We start from the raw sequence: 19,654 nt of genomic DNA on the forward strand, positions 1-19,654 counted from the left end.
TAGCTGCTGGTGCCCGTTTCCAAAATAAAAGCCTTTTTAAAGGCTGACACTTTACTCAGGCACAAAGAAATATAAATTATATAATAATTTATAATATTCAAGGTTATCAGAAGCTGTTCTTTGGTGACAGTCTGCCATCCTCCACTCCAGGTGTTCCTTTACCTGGTCCTCCGGGGATACAGGGACCACCTGGATCATTTGGACCAAAAGGAGACCGAGGAGAAGAGGGCCCCTCCACTGCTGGCCCCACAGGCCTGACTGGAAAGCCAGGACTTCAGGGTGCTATCGGAGAGCCCGGAGAACCAGGAATACCAGGTGATGTTTCATTTTAAACATGTGGTGTCCCTCAGGGAAGCATCCCGGACCCTCTGACGTTTGTCTTTGAAGCTTAAAGAGAATAAAGACGAGAAATTAAAAGAGTACATTACTGAACCGCAGCACTACCAGCTGCTGAAAGTCCGTCTGGTTTAATGTGTCTCTTGTAACTGCCAGACTACCTCGAGGGAGGCGCAGGACTGCCAGGACCTAAAGGTTTGAAGGGCTCGATGGGACCTCTTGGAGAAAAAGGCACGAGAGGACAGAAGGGTGAGAGAGCTGGAGTTGTGCATCATGTAGGGATGGGTATCGTTTAGGTTTTATCCGATACCGGTGCCAAACCGGTACTTTTGAAATGGTGCCGGTGCTCAAACCGGTGCTTAAAGAATGGAGAACACAAAATTGGTCCAAAAACCTCTCATGTTCAGCTGTTTTTTGTAAAAAGATAACAATGTTAGCCTTTTCTGCAGCTATGGGGCATATATGGTATCACTCTTGGCTGGAAGCAGTGCTTAAACAATGGAAAAAAACACAAACTTTGTCCTAAACCTCTCATGTTTAGCTGTTTTCCACTTTTTCTTTGGTCATTTTAGCCTTTTTGGCCAGGGTGAAGGGAGTATCTGCCATCAAACAAGAGGACAGCCGCATGTAGCTATGATGATGTTTGCTAGTTCACCTTACATGCATTAATGTAATAACGTGGTTAGCCTACTCAAAGTAAATTACACACGAACAACATTAAGCTACTCACGCAGAGAAGAACGGCTGCTGCTGCATCATCATCCTCATCATTTCTGCTACACTGGCAGGGCTAGGGGCCAGGACTCTCCTCTTCGGGTTCTTGGGGGATGTTGCTAAATCCGGGTCCGATAACAGGCAACCCACCCGCAGTAGATGTGCTCGGTGTGAGGTCTCGCAGCAAGCTATCAAATACGGCGCATTTCTGGGCTTTTTAAAAAAACGCTATGCGTCGCCAGGTGTTTCATCAGATTCTTGGTGTTACCTCCTTTGACAGTATCACAGTATCAGCTTAAAGCACTTGTTGCTGCTGAGTTTGCATCTTTTGCTGTGAAGTACAGCCAGACTTTGACCGCTTCGCCTTGGACATTTTTAGTCTGTAGCTCTGCTCTAAAAGAATGTACGTACCTGGACCCGCCTACTATCCTCGGAAACGTAAAATGATTGGCTAGAATCCAAAGTGAATCACAGCTCAGGAAAAAATACAGCACCGAAATGTGCGCTGCTTTTCGGTCTGGTTACTATTGTTTATGTCAGAACCGGTGCCATCATGGCACCGGATACCGGTACCCATCCCTAGCGTCATGTGATATAAACGTCATGTTTGTTTGGCCCGATGTGGACACGTGTTTCACATCAGGGTTTAATGCGAAGAATTTCTACATGGAGGTGGGAATGAGATGTTTGATTTTTGAAGACCCAAAATAAAACTTGAGAAATCTCTTCCAGTACAGCTGAGCCAAACCAAAGACATCAAAGTCGTCCTGTTTATGTTGAGACAAAGCCAACCACAAAATAAACTCGGGTTTTTCATCCAGACTCATCACAGCTTCATTACTACTGATACAATAAACCTGTTTAAATAAAATCCAGAAATATTTTCCATAGTACAGTTTTTTCTTTGTTTATTTTCTAAGAAGTTTGACTTCCTGGTGCGTTTGTCATGATTCATTTAAAAACCGACTGCTTGGTGTTTACTAGGTGAGAAGGGGCAGATGTGTTTTACCTGTCCTGTTAATTCCACTGAGCCTGGACCCCCAGGTACAAAAGGAGAGAAAGGGGATATCGGGCTGCCAGGTAAGAACAGCAGCACCTGTGTTAGCCAAGTTAACAGATGAAATGTTAGTTTTTAGTTGTTTGATATAATCCTAGCTGCCACACAATGGAAACCATGATATTTTAAATACATAATAATGTCATAAATAACTCATCTTAACTGTCTACCTCTGTGATGTCTGGTTCCAGGCTCAGCTGGTTTTCCTGGATTTAAAGGTGGCAAAGGAGTGAAAGGTCCTGGAGGACAACCTGGTCCACAGGTGAGGGAAGCATCGCCTCAGCGTGTACAGATTTCATCCCCTCATATGGGCTGAACCCAAACCTTCTGGGACCCTCAAACTTTGACTGTTGCCAGTAGATCCTGTAATTATGAGTAAGTGTGAGTCAGTTTCACATACTGTTTGAACCTCACTTGTTATCAGGGTTCACTGGGGTTCCCTGGCTACCGGGGGTTCCCAGGACCTCCTGGTGACCCAGGCATCATGACGAGGGTGGGGCAGAAGGGTGAGGAGGGATCACTGGGAGATCCGGGACAACTGGGATCCCAGGGAAGTGATGGACCTCCAGGAGTTCAAGGATCAAAAGGTCTTCAGGGAGCAAAAGGAGACGATGTGAGTAATCACGGTTTTCTTCAGTCTGCCGCAGACTCGAATGTATTTACTCAGTACTGTAAGTAACTGAGGGAGTTTACTTTACTTTGTGTGGATCAGATGTACAAGTCTTGTGCCTCAAGTCTCATTTCTTTTGATTTTGTTTGCAAGGATTCAGACTTGTACATTTTAAGCCAGTCGTGTTGGAGGTTTGTCAGAATTGATGAAATTATGAGTCCAGAAAAGTACCATCAGGTTTCGATTCACCACAAAATACCCTCTGAACCATCTTTATGGCCACAGCTTCATTGTTCAGCACGTCAATGATCCCAAACCACAGCAAGCTGATTCAACAAGACATGGATCGGCCTCCCCAGAGCCCGGACCTCAGCATCATTGAAGCAGCGTGGGCTCATCCAGACAGGCAGAAACATCCAAAGATGTGAGAATGTCCTGGAGAAGCCTGGAGAACTATCGGGGCGACTGTGGTTCAGGGGCTTGGGAAGCTCATCTTGTAACCGGTTCGATCCCCAGCTCTGTCTGTCCTGGTCGTTCACCTGCCGCCTGCTGGTGCTGGCCAGAGGGGCCGACGGCGCGATATGGCAGCCTCGCTTCTTAGAGTTCACACTGCTGAAGAATAAAGGCGGTCATAACAAATATTCACTTTCAAGCTCGTTTCAATTATATTGGAATTTTTTGTATGTTTGCACAATTCAATAAATCTCTGCACGTATTTTCCATTTTCCTGCAAAAACAAGGAAAACAACAGGGAGTGACTCAAGACTTTTGCACAGTACTGCTTTGCTATATATTACAAAATAATGTATCAGTTAACCAACTGAACTGATAATAAGACTGCGTCTGACTATGATTCTCTCCTTGTTCCACATTCACAGATGGATTCATAAAATCATAAAGTTAGATCCCAACTACAACACAGGCGTCCTTCCTGCAGGTTGCATGAGGGAGAATATAGCCTCCACCCTCATCTAGTTTTACTTGAAACACTATTTTATAGTAAAACTTTATTCTGACTTAGAGTATGAAAATCATTGGTGTGTAAAGATGGCAGAACCAATAACATTTGTTGTATTTAGGCTGCTAGCTGGCAAAAAGGCTCTTTGTGGTGTGAGGGGAGAGCCCACAGTTTGGTACAAGTCAGTAAATTTGGATTAGTCGTGTGCGTCTTTGATCAGCTAAAACATTTGTTCTAAAATCCGGAGCCTTAACCACAGCGCAGAGCGCAAACACCTGCTGTTTATAACGTTTTTACATTTTATTTATTTAGTGCCGACTCACAGCAACTGTTGCCTCAAAGCACTTTATGTTGTGTTGTTATGTTCAAATTCTACCACTAGATGGAGCCACAGTTAGTGCCTTGTTGATGGCGGCTTTTAGGAAGAAACCATCAAGTTTTAACCGTTTCTGGGGTCAAGTGTGATTCTGTGAAGATGGTTTGTTGTTCTCTCCTTCAGGGACCGCTGGGGCAAAAAGGAGACAGGGGCTTGTGTGGGTCCCCTGGTCCCAGGGGACCCACAGGGCAGATGGGACCTTCAGGACCTCTTGGTATTGGCGAGCCAGGGCCTCCAGGAAGTAAAGGCAACATGGGAGACCATGGAGAGCGAGGACAACCTGGACAAAAAGGTAAATCTGCCCAGGAATAGTCTGAATTTGAGAGGAGGGGGATCAGATGCAAAGCTAACAGTCTGTTTCTTGTTTCAGGTGAAAAAGGTGCACAAGGAAATATGATCGCCTCTCCAGGAGATCCAGGTCAGAAAGGACAGAAAGGTTTATCTGGAGTCTCTGGACCAGAAGGTGAGACAAACAAATGTGTCCATTTATGTTTTAGTGACAAACCCAGAGAGCTTTATATAGAACCAAATCACCACAACTGTTACCTCAAGGTGCTTTGTGTTGGAAGGTAAACGCCCTACAGTAATTCAAAGAAAACAGAAAACCCCAACAATCATATGAGCCAATGTATGCCAGCGCTTTGGCAACAGTGGGAAGGAAAAAACCCTTAAAAAACAGGAAGTAACTGGGAAAGAAACAGACACGGAGACACGACAGACTGGGGAGACGAATGAATGAAACACGGGAACGTGAAGGGAGGAAACACAGGGACGAGGAGAAACCAAGGAACCGGGCTCAAGGAACGCTAACACAGAACTTAGAACATACGTCAAGAACGATCTTACAAAGGAGGAAAACGGGATAAAGACATGCTGTGGAAGAGAGACAGAGATCAAAAACCGATATGATTCAATGCAGAGAGGTCTGTTAACACCCAGTGCATCATGGGAATCCCCGGCAGCCTACATCTATTTTTCAGCAACAAATCACAACAACAGACTGAAGGCTCTGCCTCCCATTCTACTTTTAAATACTCTAGGAACAACAAGTAGGCCTGCAGAGCGAGAGCGAAGTGCTCTAATAGGGTGATATGGTACTACAAGGTCATTAAGATAAGATGGGGCCTGATTATTTAAGACCTTGTATGTGAGGAGCAGGATTTTGAATCCTGGATTTAACAGGAAGCCAAAACAGGAGAAATCTGCTCTCTCTTTCTAGTCCCTGTCAGGACTCTTGCTGCAGCATTTTGGATCAGCTGAAGGCTTTTCAGGGAGTTTTTTGGACTTCCTGATAATAATGAATTACAGTCGTCCAGCCTGGAAGTAATAAATGCATGAACTAGTTTTTCAGCGTCACTCTGAGACAGGATATTTCTAACTTTAGAGATGTTGCACAAATGGAAGAAAGCAGTCTTACATATTTGTTTAATATGAGCGTTGAAGGACATGTCCTGGTCAAAAATGACTCCAAGGTTCCTCACAGCGTTACTGGAGGCCAAGGTAATGCCATCCAGAGTACGAATCTGCTTAGAGTTAGGTTGGCACGTGGCACTGAAGGAGATAACAGTGGATGAATTAGATGCGTAAATGTGGTTACAGCGTTTCAGAAAGAGCACATCACGCGATTCCACCTGCTGGAGATGCACACTCTGATTCACCTGTCCTCTGCTGGTCTCAGGTGCCGTGGGACCTAAAGGACCAAAAGGAGCTTGTGGTTCAAAGGGAGAAAAGGGAGATAAAGGATTTTCAGTCCAGGGACCTCCAGGCTTCCCAGGGGTCAAAGGTCAGTTCAGGAACAGTTTTTACATGAACTAATCTTGAATTATTCTGAATGTTGAGAATGAACCTCCTTCCTAACCCTAACTCTATGTTTTACAGTTTAGCAAAGAAAAAAACAAAAACCATGATGTCATAGAGTTAGATGCTCTGAGCTCAAAGGGTTACAACAGCTATCATCATTTTAGTGAACAACTTCTATATTATCTCAGGAGTGAAGGGTTTCCCAGGAGCCCCCGGTCTACCTAGCTTTGGCATTAAAGGACGAGCAGGACCATCAGGACCTCCTGGGATACCGGGACCAAAGGTAACTCAATCAAACAGAAAGTTGTTATCATAAACAAACATCCTCAGCAAACTGTGTGATCCAAACACAACACAGCTGGTGAGAGATAAAGACAACTCCAGGGCAACAGTGCTGATCGTCACAACACTTTTTTAACAAAACCCATAAAGGTACCAAAAAGTGGTTGTTGTCATCACCAGTGACCACTGAGACCTCAGGTTGGTTGTTCTCCAAAGTTTTGGCAGTTGGAGGACAAATTAAAAGCATAGAGTCAGGGAAACGTTATCTGAAGTGATTTTGTGAGTTTGCCACTAACAAAGAAATGATCCGTCTATAGTTTCAATGGTAGGTTTATTTGAACAGTGAGAGAAGGCAGAAAAATGAATTTCAAAAAAGTTATAAGTTAATTTGCATTTTCATGAAGGAAATATTTGGAAGTATTTGAACCCTCTATAAACCAGTAAGATTTCTGGCTCCCAGGTGTATTTTATACACTGGGAGCCTCAACTTGTTACCTGTATGAAAGACAGCTGCCCGTAGAAGCAATCAATCTATCCAAACTCTGCAGCATGGCCAAGACCAAAGAGCTTTCCAAGGATTTCAGGGACAAGATTGTGGACCTAGACAAGGCTGGACTGGGCTACAAAACCACCACAAAGCAGCTGAGTTAGAAGGTGACAATACTTGGTGCGATTATTCGCAAATGGAAGAACCATAAAATAACTGCCTCAGTCTCGAGGTCCACGCAACATCTCACCACGTGGAGTTTCAATGATAATTAGAAGCTTGTGGAACCAGCCCAGAACCACCTCGAAGAAAACAGTTGGTAGAAAGGACCGAAATCCTGCAGTGTCTTCAAGGTCGCCCTGCTGGAGAACGCACACACAGGCCTGTTTGAAGCCACTGAATATCTCAGTGATTCAGAGGAGGCGGGTGAAAGCATTGTGGTCAGATGAGACCAAATTCAAGCTCTTTGGCATCAACTCAACTCTCCGTGTCTGACGGGTCGTTTCTTCGTCACTGGACAAACTTATAAAATCAGCAGGGGTTCAAATATGTTTTCCCTGACGGTACTTCCCATGTTTATGTGCAGGGTGTAACGTGGACCTCAGAGGGTAAAGTTCCCAACATAAAAATCATAAACAGATGATGGGTCAGCAGCTAATCCCCAAACAAACATTCAATTCAAGGCAGACGTGTCACTCATACGTTGTCTTATGTGGGTTACATATACACACACCAACACAGTAAGGAAGATTACGTTTAATATGAATTCAGTAAGAATGATCATTTTGATTTATATCCATTGATGGGAAAACAAGCTAAATCTCACTTGCACTCTGGTGGTCAAGGGCGGTCAGCACAGCCGTGGAGAAGTAACAACACCAGAACTGATGCTACGGTTTAGCAAGGAAGACGGCGTCAGCGTGGAGACTCTGAACAGAGACCAGTGATTTGAATAAGCAACAGTACTGCTGTCATCGTGTCAGGAAGCTGGTTTTCTGACGTTTGTAATGAACTATTATCTGTCGCGTGTTGGTTTGTTGGGCATTCAGACTAATTCAGCTCACGCTTATTAAGAGCTGATTAAATAACTTCTTTATAAGGTGAATATATCAGAAGAAGATCAGAAGATTATATGAATCATTGTTTGTTTGCCAACTGGTTAGAAATGTCATTTACTGGTTTCCTGTCCTGCTGCTCTCTGTGGTCTCAGGGGGAAAAGGGTTTTGGTTTTCCAGGCTCAAGCGGTCAGTCAGGACTTCAGGGAGAAGATGGCTCTGTAGGACCTCCAGGTGACCCTGGACCTCAAGGAATAAATGGAGAGCCAGGACCACCAGGACAAGCTGGTCTGCCAGGATCCAAAGGTAGTTAACCCATGAAGTGATCCAACTCGAACTGGTTAGCAACAAATTATGTTTCACAGCAAGATCAAGAGGAACTGTCCGTAGATGATTCTCTGTGGTTCTCTAAGAAACGGGAAAATACTCAAATGAATGTCCAGAGCCAGTTATTATGCTGTAGGGTAACCTCCAAAAAAGAAATACAGTCAGTTCATTTACACCTAAACTGAGGTGAAGTATTTCTCAGGTCACAGAGGTCTGTGTGGTGCAGCTGGTCCCATTGGTGCTATTGGAATCTGTATACCTGGACCTCCTGGACCTGATGGAGAGCCAGGACCGACGGGCTTCACTGGATTTCCAGGTATCACATCTGACAGCTAGTCTGGGTAGAGTTGACGTCACCAAACAGAAACAGATTTGCTCTGATACTGTCCTGTCCTTTAGGGTGCCGAGGCCCAAAAGGTTTGAAGGGAGATGCTGGGCGGCCTGGCACAGGAGTGTTGGGGATTCAGGGGCCATCTGGGTCCAAAGGGGATGCTGGAAAACCAGGACCTATAGGAGCGATGGGACCACAAGGTCAGAGAGGTAGTGATGGGGAGCCAGGAAGCCCAGGTGAGGAGGCATAACTCGGTTCTATCTGTGATATGAGTGTTTCTGGGTGAGTTCAAACTTTCTGACAGATTCATGGTGCATGTTTCAAGTTTAGTTTAGTGTCTTTTGTCAGTGAAAAGTTTGATGGGAAAAAGTAGTTTAAAGATGGACTAAAACTACATTTTTGATCTCCACCTATACCAGAGTGCTGGTGACCCGCTGAAGGGTAGGGTTAGATTCAGAAAGCAGACGATGTTCCCTTTACAACGAATCGTTTTAGCCTCACAGTTCAGTTTTCATAGCGTCTTTATTTGAGTATGTCCCATTGGTAAAAAACTCTAACCCATGAACCTTGTGCATGTTTAGACTGGTAGTAAAGTTTTTGATTGTTAATATAAATGAAACAATAGTGTAAAGATAGATGTTTGGGCAAATGAAACAATATTGAATAACAATATCAACATATGTTTGTTTTTTAGGGATCAGAGGGGACGTTGGTCCTCCGGGACCACCTGGGATTCCAGGGGATGACGGGAAACCAGGAGAGCCTGGACGACCAGGACCAACAGGTTTCATTTAGCCACCGGCGAGTCGGTTATTTTCACCAAAAGTCTGTCTGTCTGTCTGTCTGTCTGACCCTTCTCTGTTGCTCTGCCTCTCAGGCCAGACGGGTGCAAATGGGTTCTGTGGCTCTCAGGGGGCTCCGGGGCCTCGGGGGGACCAAGGAGAAACTGGACCAAAAGGACTTCAGACAAACATTGAGATCTTTGGAGAGCCTGGAGAGAAAGGTTTAGCAGGTAATCTGTTCTGTTCTACTGAGCATCACTCTTTAGTGTTGAAATGTTATTTATGGTGTTACGATCTCTGAGTGGTTAGCTGAGTTTACAACACTAACCTGCAAACACTAACACGAGTACTGCTACAGCTCACTGATTAACACATTTGCTGTATATGATTTCTTTAATTTGTCAGATGATGTGCCTTCATTACACTGACCTGCCTTCTTCCTTTCTTACTGTCAGGGCTCAGAGGCCTCACTGGTGATAAAGGAGACAAGGGCTTCTCCGGGCCACGAGGCCAAGATGGAACCAAGGGTCGAACTGGGAACTGTGGGCCTCAAGGTGAACTGTCATGTTAGGAAGTTTGTGAGCGTTGCAAACAAAGTGTATTCTCTCTGTAATTCCTTTGTATCTGAAAGAGAGAGGGGTTAGGTTAGGGTTAACCCCGACCCTAACAAGGTGATCTCGAGTTGCCCAAAATGAGCATCCAGTCAATCATCACCAGCTTTAACACTGACTGCTGGAACCACTAAGCCTAAATCTTCTCTTCCAACACTGTGTGGGAGCCCGTGAAGGATATGCACCTCACTCTGTGTTCCAAAAATGGTTTTTAACATGACACTCATGCTGGCATGTTGTCGCTCCCTGTCATGCAGTCTTGAAATGTGAAGCCGTGTCAGACACCAAAGAAAGATTCTTCTGATTCTGTATGACTATCAACAACAACTGTGTGTGTTTATCAGGACTTCCTGGTGACCCTGGTAGAGATGGAAGCAAAGGTCCTCCTGGTAGCTGTGGACCCCGTGGTGACAAAGGAAAAATAGGGGCACCGGGTAACGTCCCCCTGCCTGAGTGAAGAAACATAAACCATCTATTTTTCTGTTGCAGTGTTTCTCAGTTTTAATTAGGAAAGGAGAGGAAAACATGATATTCTCTCTCCAGGTTTGAAGGGTCAGAAAGGTTGTGCTGGACGCTGTGGTCCTCCCGGTGCAGTTGGAAGTCAAGGATACGATGGACCTAAAGGGTGTAAAGGAGAACCTAGTCCACCTGGACCAGGATCTAAAGGATATCCAGGAGATAAGGTGCATATAATTTGAAGTTCATATGATATTGGTTATAGTATAAAATATTTTCCTCATAAAGCCGTTTATGATGGCAGTTGTTCTTATCCCAGGTAAGTGCAGGGTTCGCTGCAGTGGGCGTCTTCAACTGAAACGATCATACACATCTTATTATTCATGCACTGCATTTCTTCCTTAACCTCCTGGGACCCGGGTCCACATATGTGGACATTACACAACATTAGACCACAACAAACATGTTTCTCTGCATGAGCTCGATGTCCACTTACCAGGACGTTATGCTGCCACTGTTCTATCAAAATTTGAAATGTCCTCAGATGTGGAGCTAATTTTTCTCAGAAAGTTTAGGAAAATTAGGGAAAAAAAATCTGGTGATTCTTTGTTTTTACGTTCATCAGGTCCCAATCAGCCCAAATATCAAACAGAAATTAAAATTATGCCATGGAAGAGTTCAGGTCTGACGAGGTTGGTCGCGCCACTGCTTCATTAGGCTCGCTGCTTCAGGATCGCAGCGTGTCTGGCCCATTGCTACGAGCCGGTCGGTCCCAGTGCTGGTGGGGGTCGGGCCATGCCAGGGCTGCCCCTTGACGCTGATTGTGGTCATAGTTTTTAGAGACGCGACCCATAATTAGACGTTAATTATAGAACTCAAAAACAAATCTGGGGCATTACTCCAAAACCAGCTGAGAGTGGTAATTTATGCTTTTCATCATTAATGTGAAAGTTTTTAATAGTCTGTTTCTGTCATTAAGGTGTTCCAACATGTACAAGTTAGCCTGTATGTTAAGCACATAAGCAGGTCATTTACTCTTGAATCCTGAAGACTAACATAAAAAATAAACTTTGGTTTTGTTTGTGTTTCACCTCAGCGGCCTAGAAACTGTACACACACAGAGGAGACAATGAGCGGCTAAAAAACAATCAGTGTTTTCATATCCAGTATTTTACAGAATCGATTGGCTGATTCTCTTTAGGAAAATCCATACAAAAAGCAAATTATAAGCGTTTAAAAAAAACCCACCCCTACAAAGCTGACATATTTATGTATTTATCATTGGGATAATACTTGCCAGAGTGAATGATCTGTCCTTTCAGGGAAGTCCAGGATTTCCAGGACCTCCAGGTAGTAAGGGACCACCAGGAAACAATGGATTGTTCGGTCCCCCAGGAGTCAGTGGCCCCTGTGGCCCTATAGGACCCACTGGACTACCTGGTAGCAAAGGTGTGATTCATGGATGGAGAGATGGAGAGATCCACATAGAAATTCTTGAGTCACTTTTTAAATAAAGTGTTCTAAAAGACATACATACATGCATGCATGTATGTATGTATGCATGCATGCATGCATGCATGCATACATACATGCATACATGCATGCATGCATGTATGTCTTTTAGAACACTTTATTAAAAATGCATGCATGTATGTATGTATGTATGTATGTATGTATGTATGTATGTATGTATGTATGTATGTATGTATGTATGCATGTATGCATGTATGTATATATGTATGTATGTATATATGTATGTATGCATGTATGTATGCATGTATGTATGCATGTATACATGCATACATACATGCATACATGCATGCATGCATGTATGTCTTTTAGAACACTTTATTAAAAATGCATGCATGTATGTATGTATGTATGTATGTATGTATGTATGTATGTATGTATGTATGTATGTATATATGTATGTATGTATGTATGTATGTATGCATGCATGCATGTATGTATGTCTTTTAGAACACTTTATTAAAAATGCGTATACATGTATGTATGCATGTATCCATGCATGTATGTATGCATGTATACATGCATACATACATACATGTATACATGCATACATACATGCATACATGCATGCATGCATGTATGTCTTTTAGAACACTTTATTAAAAATGCATGCATGTATGTATGTATGTATGTATGTATGTATGTATGTATGTATGTATGCATGCATGCATGTATGTATGTCTTTTAGAACACTTTATTAAAAATGCGTATACATGTATGTATGCATGTATCCATGCATGTATGTATGTATGTCTTTTAGAACACTATTAAAAATGCATGCATGCATGTATGTATGCATGTATACATGTATGCATGTATACATGCATACATTACTAAAAGCTACATCAAACCCTGACTGTTTGTTTCAGGTCCTCCTGGGTCCACTGGTGAAAAAGGTTGTGATGGTCCTAAAGGAAAACCTGGCTGTCCAGGTCCCCCTGGCCTCAAAGGTACATCAGCAGTGTTCCAATATACACTTTGCTGTCTGTTTTTATTGCCTTAAGCCGAAGAACAGACCACTGTGCACGAATTATGTCTTCATATTTAGGTAACACTGGGCCACCTGGAGTTTCTGGCCCATCTGGTCCAAGAGGAAATCAGGGACAGGATGGGATACCTGGACCTCCTGGAGAGAAAGGAGCGATGGGAGGTAGGGGAAATTTTACCCTGCCACCTCCACACAGGCGCCAGACCCAAATGCACAGCAGGTTATTCAAGAAAACGGCACTTTCACTGAAGCAAAGAATGCAAAACATGAGCGAAACCATGAACAGAAAGCAACACAAAGAAAATAAACATGGAAGAAGACTGTTATCCAATGAGAACACAAGAGGACAAAGACAGAGACAAATGAGAGAGCAGCAAACCCAGAAGGAACCAAATCCACAGGAATGAATAGAAATGATGAACCAAAACACAGGATAGTAAAACACACTCATTACTAGAAAACCCATCAAAAAACAAGAATAAAAAAGTTCTACAAATTAATTTGAGAATTGTAGGAAAATAGATGGTGAATAATTTCTTTATTACTATTCCAACCCTTTATAGTTTTGTTAATACTGGCAGTTGTTATATTTGATATAGGCCATCCAATTAAGGTAAATGTCATGTTTTAGTCTTTATAATCTGATGAGGAAGATTTTATTTCAATTATGGTTGTTTTATTTTTCAGTTTGCCCCCTGACAGATTGAAACCTTAACATGGTCAGGCGGGTTTGCGTGCCTCAGTGACACTAAGAGCTACGTTGGTCAGATTTTAGGGTGGAGACCTGACAAAGTGCATACATGACAAAAACAGTTATCCAGAGCAGCGTGCCCAACCCGCGGGACATGGAACGGTACGGCCCGTGAGTCGTTTGGTACGGGCCCGCAAGAGTTGAGGCTTTGGTGTGAAATTTATGGTTTTTATCGTTAACTTGGTTTCCCTGGTTCTTTTCCCGTGTTGTAGTTGTGCGTCTTATTTTGAAAGAAATATTTATGCATTACCATAGCAACCAGAGAGTATTAAAGGGCAGACAGGAGGACGTTACTCTTAGTGTTGTTGGCGCATTTCAGGAGGACGCTGCTAATAAAGTTACACAGTTACACAGTGAATTCACGTTTATTAGTATTTTTACAAAACAGCAGTTTTTGTCTCGTCGTTTTATTTTGTTGTGTTTATCTGCGACACCTTAAAGGCCGGTCCGTGAAAATACTGTCTGACATTAAACTGTCCGTGGTGCAGAAAAGGTTGGACCGATGACCTAGAGCACCCCACAACCACCCCCACCACTTTCCTTCCTCTGTTGCCACCATTTGCCCCCTTTACATTTCTATCTGCCCCCTCATATATGCCCGTCTAGAACCGGCCCTGGAATGAACTTTTAACAAAACCCCCAAAACTCAGAGACCAGAATCCAGGGACCAGACCTCAGAGATAGTAAACAGTCATACCTTTAATTCTCACAGAATCAAACGCATCAGTTTCGGTGTTACTTCCTAACCTGTTTCTTTTCCCAGCATCTAAGCCTGGACCTCCGGGACGAGATGGAGAGAAAGGTCCACCTGGTGAGTCCTGTCATCAAATCCTGTGTTTAGTGTTCAGTCAGAGCTAAAGAAGAAGAAAAACACGGTGCTGTCTCCTCTGGTCTCTTCAGGGTGTACCGGGGAGAAGGGTCCTCCCGGTCCCCTTGGACCTCCTGGGCCATTTGGTCCAACAGGAAATCCAGGCTGCCCCGGACCTCCTGGACCACCTGGCCCTCCCGGTCTTCCTGGTACGGAAGGAGTCTGCTTTCCAGGAGGCAAGGGTGGAATAGGACCGGCTGGATGTCGAGGACCAAAAGGTGATGAGACACATTAGAAGTCTCGTCAGGGAAATGATTTAGAGGCTACTGTGGGGGATTTAGCATTTTTTTCTGTGTTTGAGAGTTGCATTTTCTTCAAGTGCGACTAATTAGATGCAGCTATAGTTTCCCACAGTGTGGAGAGACAAACATACTCAGAAGTGCTAGATTTGCAGAGGACTTTCAGGATGTCTGCACTTCCCAGATTACTAAACTTGGTGTAAACAACATCTTCTGTCCTTTTGTAGGTCCACCTGGCTGTAAGGGCCCTCCTGGTCCTCCAGGTCCTGGTTTCAAAGGGGATAAGGGATGTAAAGGAACACCAGGTATCGCAGGAAAACCTGGTTCCAATGGAGACAGTGGTCCAAAAGGCCAGCTGGTCAGTACACAGAAACATTGCGGGAAGCAGTTCGTTCAGAATCTGTTTGTCAGCAGTCTAGTGTCCAAATCTGTGTGATGCTAGATACCAAAGGGAGCTCGAGCTGCTTTCATTTGGGCTAAAATCAGGTGATACAAACTGTGAGAATCAGTAAAAACGTTATAATCACCACAAACACGAGTACCTGGGTTCACTCAGCATTTAACCTTGACATTCATTTTTAGCACTCAAGATCCAAATTGACCTTAAAAACATTCAAGAAACCATATCAAGTGATATATGAAAGTGCACAGAGAGAGCTGTACGACACATTTTTAACATTTTTTCAATGTAATGTCCTCTGGCATCACCATGACGTCGTAAAGTTTCACAAAATCACATGCTGCATGAATACAGTTTAACATCTGTGTTAAAGCTGTTTTTAAAGCTTATAGCCAGGCCAAAGGTTTCAGCCAGTTCTGTTCCAATCATGTGGGTACAGGTAATAACTAGGGGTGCAACAATACTCGTATCGATATTGAACAGTTCGATACAGTGCTTTCGGTTCGGTACACGATTCGGACAATACAAAATTTTAAATTTATTTTATCAACTTTTCTTCTGACGATGCTGTCTTTGTTGAGAGCTCAGTGAATCTGCGTTCGACTACTCCGCCTAGGCTGCACTGTCGAGCACAGATCCACTGAGCGCAGCGCAAGCTAGCAAGACAGAAGCTAAGCTCATTGCAACATGGCAAACTGAACCTCCCCCACCCTCATTCAGATCTGGCCTTTGGAACTATTTTGGTCTTCATGTGACGACAGTATGTCACATGAAGACCAAAGGTGGTGTTATGTCAGATGTGCCATGCAATGCTCAATTACATGGGTGGGAACTAGTGTGTTAGCGCAGTTAGCTCGTTAACGTGTTGACGCCGTCTAGCCCCACGCACGGGGCGATCCGCGGTAGCTCGTTAACGGAGATTTTCCGTGTTGTGGCGTTAATGTCATTTCAGATTAACGCTGACAGCACTAGTGGGAACACAACGAATATGACTGCACATTTACTCCGACATCATCCTAGTGCAAAGACAAGTGGAAGCAGACAAAAACAACAAGCACGCATGCTACAAACTTTACCCGAGTCATTTAGACAGCCGTTAGCACATGATTGTCCTTATGGGGACCTGATATGTTTAATATGCTGCTGAGAATATAGCCCAGAAGAAGCGTATAGTAGAGCTTTTATTTTGGAAAGAGACATTTCTCTGTAATAAACTCTCTTTTCCAAAGATGAGGGATTCCTCAATCAGATAGATTTATTATTTTATTACTTTGTTGTTTCAGCAACATTAAATTTAAAAACTGTACTTTTGAGTTAAAATATATATTTATAATTTTAATAAATGACAAATTAAAAAGGCATGAACATTTTTTTTGTATCGAAAAAATATCGAACCGTGACACCAAAGTACCGAAACGAACCGTGAATTTTGTGTATCGTTGCACCCCTAGTAATAACATACAATCTTATTATGCAGCGCTTCATGGTCATAGGTCAGATGTTTTTAGTATAGCCCTTTCTTCAGGGGGACCCATGCTAATGCCTGTTATAAATGAGGAGTTAGCTAGCTAGCATACCACATGCTTGTTTTTTGAATAGTTTATTACCCTAAATTTACATTTAATCAACAAATCAGAAGTCAGGGACACGCCCACGACAAATGGAAACGCAGTTTGAAGTGTTCTCAGTCCACCCCATCTTTAACAGCTCGCTGAGGCTGACTGTTACCAAGCAGAGACTGCCCCCATGTGGGGTTTTCTAGCACTGCACTACAAAGAATTCAAATTCAACTTGTCTATATCAAACAGAGTAAGGAGTGTTAATATGACAGTATTAAAAACCATCAGCTGCTTTTGTGGTTTTACAGGGTGCATGTGGCCCACCAGGCTCACAAGGACCCAGAGGCAGGAAGGGCGATGTAGGTGTCAGAGGACCTGTTGGTAAGGACTGAAATAATAATCACTCCACGTTTGCTGTTTGCAGCTTCACAATGCTGTTTCATTTCATGTCCTCAGAGTGTGCATATATCTATGGAATTATATTTATGTCATAACAAATGTGCAAGTAAAAAATAATTTTAGCAAATAATTTCATTTCATGGGTGCAATTAAATTCCTCGCATGTAAATGCTCAACGCGTAGCAGCTGTGCGCACAGAGAAGTTATCTCGAAACTTCTTTTATGATAAATGATTTGCTCTGATTATTTTTTAGCTCGTGCTTTTATTAAGACGTAAATATAATTCCACATATATCCCAGAATGAATGTGACATTAACCACAGCTGTAGGTTTTACAGCTGCCCTTTCACCACATTAAAGTAACTGTTTAGACTTTTTCATTTTTGGATGTTTAGCCTTCCGTCTACTTTCAGTCAGTGTCCACAGTTATCATCTGGGCAAGAACAGCTTGGCAGCATAAGATGAGATCAGGTAGGATAAGATAACCTTTATTAGTCCCACACTTGGGAAATTTGTTGTGTCACAGCAGAAAGTGGCCACTGCAAAGTTACAGCAGCAAAAATTAAGAAAACACTGGAACAGGATAAGATAATAAGAATAAGATGGTGTACACAATACAACAGAATAAAATGCAACATTGTCAGAAAACACTGTGGATATGAGATACTCCTGACAACCTGACATCTTCACTTTAACAAAGTTTTTCTGCTTTTTCTTCTTCTTATATTTACATGTTCAAAATAAACTCTATTCTTTTGTATGCTATGTCTTCTAATGATGCTGCCTAAGGGAAGCATGTATAATGTAAACAGAATTGGTCCTAGCACTGAACCCTGTGGAACTCCATAATTAACCTCAGTGTGTGAAGAGGACTCTCCATTTACATGCACAAACTGGAGTCTGTTAGATATGATACAAACCCCTTCCTGTAGAAAGAACAGAAAGTTGCAGTTCCTTCTGTAGGAAGTGGGTTGTTTAAATTCACACAACACTCGCGCACCAGTTTGCTGATGATACCACTGTGGTAGGTCGTATCTCTGACAGCAACAAATCTGCATACCAGAATGAGGAAGAAGAGTTGGTGCATGGACACCAATCTGGCACTGATGTTATTCAACTCTTAAATATGCGCTGAACATCGTGTTAATTCAGTTTATGATTCTAGAATCTGAAAGTTAAATGCACTTTAACCTCCGTGTATGGATCATGCATTTGCAAAATGAATTGAACCTCCTGCACCGCTGACTGTTCCCCTCTGGACTCTTCCTCATTGCACTGAAAAGTACTTTTGTCAGGGCTCTGTGTGCGGGCAGGCAGAGAGGAGGATCCAAATGCAGGACTCGGAAAACGGAATGCAACTCAAAAACCTCAGCTTTATTGCTGGCCAGAAAACAAAACATGAAGTGAGGACTGAACACCGAAACCAAAAACACACAGGCATAATCTGAGGGTACGACGCGACACTGGGCATGGGAAAACACAGGGCTTAAATACACAGGGTAGTAATGAGGAAATGGGCCACAGAAGGGAGACACAGCTGGGAGAGATCAGGGCTAACGAGACATGGGGAACAAAGCTGCACACACTAACATAAGACAAAGTCTTTCACAATAAAACAGGAAACATGAATCACAACTCAGAGACATGGACTCAACACAGAGACAGAAAATGAAACATGGAACTAAACTATACATGAAACCACCATTCCTAAAACATGGATAATAGAAACATGAAACTCTAATAATAATAATAATAATAATAATAATAATAAACATCACAACAAGAGAATGAGAAACAATCCAAAACACCAAGATAACTGAAACACAAAGTACCAGAGAAACAAAGAATAATCCATGATGCAAAAGTGAACCAAAACATAATAAACTCAAAATACTGGGTCCAACGGACCCAGAACCGTGACAACTTTAAAGATCACTGCTCTACTTTTATAGGCTCGTCAGTTACATCCTGTATTCATGTCTGCTGTGTGTGGATCTGTCTTGTGGTATATGCAACCACACCAAGAATAATTCAACAATCAACTGTATTGCAGAAATACTTAGGTCAGGTTCTTTCTATGCAATGACTGAAGGGTTTGGAAGGTTACAGTGTTCTGACAAACCATCCTACTTTGGCAAAACGTCCTACCGTAAGTAGTTTATGCACATTTCTTCTGTCAGAGTAATTGCAGCACAAATTTCAGTAGGTATGACGGTTTGCCACTTAACGTTGCCCATCAGAGTATGCTTGTAGCTCATATTCATAAAGCCAGGACAGTTTGCCACTTCATTTTACCCGTTAAAGTATGCTTGTAGCTGTTATTCACAAAGGTGGGATGGTTTGCCACTGAATTTCGTGTTGTGTGCATACACAGACACGACGGGTAGGATGGTTTGTCAGGTAGGATGGATTCCCAGTACAACGGCACTGGTTTTAAAGGGGTTTCCAGTTACCTCCTAAGTTCAGTCCATCAGAGATTTCCCACATCCTGAGATATGTCCACATTAGTTTTATTAAATGTAGTTAAGCTAAAGGTGATTTGTGTATCTTATAATAAACAAAATGACATCATCAGCATACGGTGATAGTTTAGTCCGTCTGATATTTCTTTAATTTCTCAGATTGAAACATACAGTCATAGCAAGAGGTTCAGCAAACAGGCCTTTTTATTTCATGCAAGCAAAGTCTGCTTCGGTTAAATGGTCAACAGAAGCTGTGATGGGAAGAGAAAGCGCACC

Source organism: Diplotaxodon limnothrissa, linkage group LG14 (genome assembly GCF_057381915.1).
Source record: "Diplotaxodon limnothrissa isolate DT_005_m linkage group LG14, D_limnothrissa_male_GT1.1, whole genome shotgun sequence".
Taxonomy (NCBI): domain Eukaryota; kingdom Metazoa; phylum Chordata; class Actinopteri; order Cichliformes; family Cichlidae; genus Diplotaxodon; species Diplotaxodon limnothrissa.